This window comes from Anastrepha ludens, chromosome 5 (assembly GCF_028408465.1).
Source record: "Anastrepha ludens isolate Willacy chromosome 5, idAnaLude1.1, whole genome shotgun sequence".
NCBI classification, from domain to species: Eukaryota; Metazoa; Arthropoda; class Insecta; order Diptera; family Tephritidae; genus Anastrepha; species Anastrepha ludens.
This window is the reverse complement of record NC_071501.1, coordinates 29,534,396-29,542,266: the sequence shown is the minus strand read 5'-3', so window position 1 is coordinate 29,542,266 and position 7,871 is coordinate 29,534,396.

Below are 7,871 nucleotides of genomic sequence, written 5' to 3'. Positions count from 1 at the left end.
CCAGGTCATCGTCCAGGGCGACAGAGGCGGGGAAGACCTTCACTTTGGCCAACCTGAGGCCAAAGCGAAGTTTGAACTGCTGCGACTCGTTGTTAATCAGCAGTAATATGGCTGAGCTGTGCTGCTGAGGTTCTTCTACTTTGATGACAGACCAGTCATCCATAGGAACCTCAGGATTCTGAAGCTTCAGGCACGGGACAATTTCCGAACTGTCCAGCTCCATTTTCGGCAACCAGATTCTGGCTCGTGATCGCCTGGGAATTTCTGAGGCAGGGATGAGCTTTAGCGAAAGCCCCTCCCAGGCGTTGCTAACCGTAGCAAGGCTCTTCTCCAGAAATTCCTTCGAGTACTGATTGGCACATTTTATCACCCTACAGCCCCGACAGATTTCACCCGAATCGAAGAGAGGTGCTGGCCCTTTTTTATCCATGAGGTGTCTGACGACCATCCCCGATAGCCGTCCCTCAATGGCATCCCAAAGGGGTAACACCGCTCTTCCACTTTTGGTTTTTGCGCCCACGAGGGCGACTTGGAGATGGTCTCTGGCCACCTCACTATAAGCCGCCCTCGAGGCCGCGCCTGCCGCACTGGTTGAAGGGCCCCCAGCCCCCTGGGTTGAGGAGTGTTTGCTCCTTTTGGCCACACGTTCACTCACATCCTGTGAGCGGTTACGTTTGGCCGAGCTCCGTGCCGGTTTTGGCTGTTGTTGTGGTTGTTGTTGTGGCTGGGTTAATTTTGCTGCAGACGCGGCCTCGTACTCCTTGATCGCGGCCTCGTACTTCACCCGGTCCTCAGCGTCCCGCTCGTGCGCTTTACCGGCTTGTTCATTCTTGGCAATCTTTGCCAGAATGAATTTCGCCCTCAGGTAGCGCGCTTTGAGCATGGTACCGGACGACTTCTTCTTCTTTTTGGTGACCTTCGCAGTGGTCGCCGGGGCATTGCCAGGGGTCACCTTGGCGGCCTTACCAGAGGCCCCCAAGGAAACCTTTCCAGAGGCCGCCTTGATTTCCTCACCAGAGGTCGTCTTGGTAGCCGCCTGGAGAAGGCTTGGTCGTAGAAGCGGGGTGCTATGTTTTGCACCGTTCGAACATGGCTCGACGATCGTTTCCTGGCTGGAGGCCAGAAGATCGTCCTCGGAGAGAGTGCCCAGCACACTCTCCGTCAAAGTAATAGGTCTATTTATAAGTTCGTGCGGTTTTACAACAGATGGCGTAACTTGATTATTATTCCATCGATCCACATTTCCAAACATTCATTGGAGAGCTACTGTCGTAAGGCACAAACGTCAGTATAAGTTTTTTATTTGAAGCGTAAACAACAATATTTTTACCACACTTGAAAATGTCGAATTTCGTGCCAAATAATGTGTTTTTGCGGGGAATTCTTCTTCATTATTTTAATATGAAGAAAAAAGCAGCCGAAAGTCATCGTATCTTGGTGGAAGTTTATGGTGAGCATGCTCTATCTGAGCGAACGTGCCAGAAGTGGTTTGCACGCTTTAAAAGTGGTGATTTTGGCTTGGAAGACGAAGAACGCGAGGGTGCGCCGCCAAAGTTCATGGATACCGAATTGGAGGAATTGCTCGATCAAGATCCGGCTCAAACGCAAGAAGAGGTTGCAAAAACTTTGGGAGTTGATCAATCAACCATTTCCAAACGTTTAAAAGCCATGGGAATGATCCGAAAGGTAGGCCATTGGGTGCCGTATGAATTGAAGCCAAGAGACGTTGAACGCCGTTTTATGGCATGCGAACAACTGCTTCAACGGCACAAAAGAAAGGGTTTTTTGCATCGAATTGTGACTGGCGATGAAAAGTGGGTCCATTACGACAATCCAAAACGTCGGGCAATGTATGGATACCCTGGCCATGCTTCAACATCGACGTCGGCGCAGAATATTCATGGCCTGAAGGTTATGCTGTGTATCTGGTGGGACCAGCTGGGTGTTGTGTATTATGAGCTACTGAAACCGAATGAAACGATTACGGGGGATGTCTACCGACGACAATTGATGCGTTTGAGCCGAGCACTGCGAGAAAAACGGCCGCAATACGCCGATAGACACGACAAAGTTATTTTGCAACATGACAATGCTCGGCCACATGTTGCACAAGTGGTCAAAACATACTTAGAAACGCTCAAATGGGATGTCCTACCCCACCCGCCGTATAGTCCAGACCTTGCGCCATCCGATTACTATCTCTTCCGATCGATGCAACATGGCCTGGCTGACCAGCACTTCCGTAATTACGATGAAGTCAAAAAATGGATCGATTCGTGGATTGCGGCAAAACCGACCGAATTTTTCACAAAGGGAATCCGTGAATTGCCAGAAAGATGGGAAAAAGTAGTAGTAAGCGATGGACAATATTTTGAATATTAAATTTGTAACCATTTTACGTCAATAAAGTTTCAAATTTCGAAAAAAAACCGCACGAACTTATTCATAGTCCTATTAAGTAAGAGGAATACAAAAATATTCGACGCCAATGCAATGTTCTTGAAGAAGAAGCCACTAAAAATTGACTTAGTGCGCCACAATAGAGAAATGAAGAGTTCACCAAATTTTATCTGCAGACCAAAATTTGAAGTGGAGGAAACCTTTAAAATTACCTCAACTTACTCAATCACATAAAGTGACCAGACTAAAATGTGCAGAAGAGTGCATGGGTTGGACTGAAAGCTGGGTCAATATTTTTTGTTCAAATGTTCAAAAAAACGATCATTTTGATGGCTTTGATGGTTTCAACTATTACTGACAAGATCTTCGCCAACGGCACGGGTAGATCGGAGACGCTCGAGGGAACTTCTAAGGCGAACAAAACCGCAGTTCTCAAATTTTGTAGCTATCCTTACCAGACATTGTCCGGAAGTTGTCCATGCGGTGAGACTTGAGATTGCTTGAAGTCCGTTCTGCAGAAGCTGTCTGGAGTAAGAGATGAAATCATCTCAACACCTTCTTCTCAGCTGCCCTACTCCCGTCGGGCAAAGGTTTGGACATCTGGGATGTCACTTTTTCGCTATAACTGCGGATGTTGCGGGTTTAAACATCAAACACCTGGTGAAATTCATTAGTAGCTTGAAGCGTTCATCAAACTCTAATCCAAAGCCCTTTCTTCCTTTTTCCACCTGTCTGGTAACACAACGAATGAGTCAATATTCATAACTCCAAGTGGGTTCCTCGAAGGACAAATAAGGGCAGCCATTTATCCTCACCTAACCTGGTTTAAGTGTAAAATCTCTACGGTAATATAAACGAAAAAGCAGAAAACTTATACGTCAAAACCACCAAATGGCAAGAAAAAATAATAAACCCGCTATTCTACTGCTGCCTACCTGTAGCCTAATGGAATCCCACTATGAAACTTTCAGTGATTACTAAGCATAGACTCGGTGGTTTGCCAAAAATTGTGAATAAAAAATATATATATTCTTTTTTTTCGAAAAAAAAGTTTATTTTTTTAGTATTTTTACATTAAAAATTAAAAAAAGGAAAATATTTCCCTTAAGTTTTTAACTGATATTGAAAAGGGGTCAAATTCAAATTTTTCTACAAAATTAATTAATTATGTTTCAGATAGAAAAATTAGCCGTCATGGTTTTGTAACTGGCCGTTCTACAACTACTAATCTTGCTGTTTGTAGCGAATTTTGCATGCCATCGTTTTCGAAAGAACTCCAAGTTGATTGCGTTTACACTGATTTCTTTGAAGCATTTGACAAAGTCTAACACGATTACTAGAATAAACAAGTTGGCTTGCTTGGGCTTTCACTCCACCTTTCTGCAATGGCTTAAGTCACATTTGACGGGCAGACAGTGCGCGGTAAAAATTAATGGAGTTTTTTTCGAACCACTTTGTTACAACTTCAGGTGTCCTCCAAGCGAGCATCGTAGGATCACTTCTTTTTGCCATTTTTGCCAATGACATAAGCAAATGTTTTACTTTTTCGAATCTCTTGCTCTTCGCGGTTGATATAAGAATTTACTTATCTTTAATGTATACGGGGAATCGTCGATAATGCGGCATATGCTGCCCATATGGCGTTTCTATGGGTTGCGGTCCCAAATTAGTAATATCAGGGCTTTTAATATAGCTCACTCCTGCTCTGCCTGAGCAGGGATTTTCTACTACCATATCACGTCTTTTCAAGAAATACTTTATTGTTTTGCAGGTTTCAGTACTGTACCAGCGGTTGCCGTGAAACTTATTACTGATAGCCTTGATGAACCCTACTGCAGTTCAATTGGATGTACCAAAGAGTCGGAGTCCGTCAATTCGTTGCTTTAAATACCCCAGCGTACATTTAAATTCAAGCTTATTCCATCCTGCAACAGAGCTCAGCCTCAGTTTACATTCTTGGGCAATTTTTGAATACATACGAACGGCTTTCTTCAAATAGCACTGAAGCGCCGTTTTGATACCATTATGAGAACTCCGACAGGCAGATATCTACAGCCAGCCAGAGCTGTTGAAATAATGAAGAATATTGATGGGATTTAGGTTGGTGCACTGCCCCAGGCTGTCGAAAAAAGGAGCACTTAGTGACCTTAGTAGTCTAGCTGCCAAGCCCGGACACTTACAGAGAAAGTGCTCAACCATCTCCTTCTCTGAAAGGTCTCCACAGCTTCTGCAATGGGGGTTAAATGGTAACCCTAGCTTTTCCGCGTGTGTGCCGGTTGTCCAGTGGCCGGTAAACACAGCTATGAGTTTTGAAATTGAATGGCGAAGAGACCAAATAACTTTCTGAGTCCTTCGTATATTGCACTGGGGCCAAAGGGTTTCCGAAATAGCACATGCTTAGGAGCTCCATCTTTTCGGCGCTTTTCTGAGAAATAATTTGTGCAGTTCTCCTTTAACAACTGTCAGGGGGATGCCGATAACCGGGTAGGAGGTATCTGAGGCCAATTCAATCCCCTTACTGGCAAGCTCATCAACAATTTCATTTCCCTCTATGTTCCTATGTCCTGGAACCCAGATCAGAGAAATGTTACCTGCACACCCAAGAGATTTGGTATCCTCCTGACAGGAGTTTACTAGTTCTGCACCATGGCGTCGTCAGAGCCTTGATCGCTGCTTGACTATCGGAGAAAATACTAAAATATCCCACGCTACCGCGTTCCTTAAGCATTTTGCATGCCTGCAGGATCGCGAAGACTTCTGCTTGAAAAACATTTTGAGTGTTCGGCAGTTTTAAGGGCATAGATAAATTATCTGATTTAGAGAAAACCCCTGCTCCGACTCCAGATTCTATCTTGAAAACGTCAGTGAAGACAGAGGTCCAAGCTTCGGTGCAGATTTTTCCCTCGATCCAATCCTGCCTATTTCGAAAGGTTGCCCTAGCAAGACCCTCCAACTCTAGTTTGCGGATAGATCTGTTCGAAGTTCGAAGAAATACGGTGCTATCATGTCCCTTGAGAGATTTCCTCCAGAGGACAACCTCTTTTAATCTAATTGCACTTTGAGCTGCGATGGAAATAACGTAAAAGCCGATGGGAAGTAAGTGCAAAACGACATTCAGGGCAGTACTGGGGCAAGTTTTACATGCTGCGGTGATATTAATACAAGTAATCCTTTGCACCCTCCTCAGTTTAGAGCCCTTCCGAAGAACTCTCCACCAAACCAGGCATTCACACGTTAAAATTTGCAAAACGACTGCGTTGTACATCCACAGCACCGCCTGTGGCATGAGTCGCCATTTTTTACCGAATATAGATTTGCAGCAGTAGAAGGCTATACTGGCCTTCTTTACCCTATTTTCAATGTGTAGCTTCCAATGGAGTTTGGAATCAAGTATCACTCCAAAAAACCTAATTTCCGATGAAAGCGGGAGAGCGTGGTTGTTTAGTTTAGGAAGTTGAAAGGATGGAGGTTTCTTTTTTCTGGTAAATAGCACCAACTCGGTTTCGTCAGAGTTGACTCGGAGGCCGCAGCCCATCGACTGAGTACAGCCAAAATCTCAGCCATGACTGAGGGAAACGGTCCCGATACCACTAGGATCAAGTAATCGCCGTATGCTATTACCTAATGGTTTAATGGTTAATGGTAGTAAAGTGTTAAGGTATGGGCTTTTAGCACTGCGACCATATTGATCTATTGTGCACCCTATGCTGTCTATTGACTGTTAAGTATGCTTATGAATTGTACCAGCTCCTTCTGAGGGAGGGTCTTCATCTATAAGCATGAACTTGTTTAAAAACTTTTTCCTTCTATGCGTCATCCCCTGACATTCGATGATGAGATGTTCTATATACTCCTCATCTTCGCAGCAGAATCCGCAGGTGCTGGTGTTAGTTATGCCTAATTTATGTAAGTGTTTGTTGCACGTGAAGTGCGCCGAGAGGGCGCCTGTAAGAGTGCGAATGCTCTTTTTGTTTAACATGAGGGCCATGCTAGCTCTTTTAGCATTGAAACTTAAGAACTTTTTGGAGTGTCTAAGACCCTCTACGTTGTTCCAATGCTGATTTATTAGAGTTTTGGCCCAGTATTTTACTTTTTGTTTTAGACTGTTTTTGTTAAATCCAAACATGGGACTAAGTCCGATGAAATTTACATCTGCCCCTTTTTTGGCTTGAAAGTCTGTCTTTTCATTGCCGTCATATCCCTCATGTCCTGCTACCCAAATTAATGAGACATTGTTTTTGGATGCCAGGTTATTGAGTGCCTTCTGGCATTCTAAGACAGTTTTTGCGTTGTAGGTATAGGTATCTAAAGCTTTTAGAACTGATTGGCTGTCCGAGAGTATTCTAATCTTTACTCTCTTGTGGTTTCTACGTTGCATGATGTTTTCTGCTTCCATTATTGCGTATAATTCCGCTTGAAAGATGGTGGTGTCCCTGGTGAGAGTGAATGATTTAGCTATTATCTTAACCCCACCCTTATATAACATTATCAGAACTTCATCAACAACAACTAGCCAAAGTAGGGGTGAAAGAACACCACCCTGCTGGGTCTTCACGAACGAATCTAGTGACTTTACCCCGTCTGCCACCGCATTAAGTTCCCTGCAGTCAAGCAGGGACGAGATCAAAGACAGATAGGTCTTTCTACCGCTAGTCTATCTAACGCAGTGACAATTGACTCTGCCCTAATGTTATTAAAATCACCCTGTATATCTATAAAGGCCGCCAAAGTGAATTGTTTGCCTTCCAGAGACTTTTCCACAGTCCCTACGACCTCGTGTAAGGCTAATTCCGTGGATTTCTCTTTCAGCGTAGTTTGGCAGACCTTGATTTATGAAAAATATACCATATTTTTTTAGCGCACTGTTAGCATATAAACCAATTATAAGTTGCATAGAACTCGCAGCAACTCGCGCAAGTATTGCAAAATCTTATCAAATTTGTAACGCTTATCGCGATAACAAAGCAAACACCCTGACACCACTCCTACAGCCACACTCCACTCACCTTTCCACACACTACCCAACGTGTAGGTTTTGCAAGCAAATACTTAGATGGAAAAATTATCAACAAAAAATAAAAATAAAAAAATAAAACAGACTGATAAGGCGCTAAATGACAAATGTAGCTGAAATTACAACAAAAGTAAACACAACTCTAACAGAGGTGTACACTACTACGTACATATATGTAAATATATTATAAGTAGAACAAAATAACTTACGCTATAATACAAGATGAAAAACAACATTAAAAATAGGAGCAATGACTACCATATGTCTAAGTACGAGTATGCTTGTATGTGGGCTAAGGTAGAGTTAAGTAAAATAAAAGCTGTCCAGTGGCGAAAGGGCAAGCAGGACTGTGGCTGAGGTAGGTGTTGTGCGCTGTGCTTTAGGCTAAACGTTTGTCGGAGTCGGAGTGCACACAGTTACAAACATACATACATACATGTATATGTATACAGGTGTA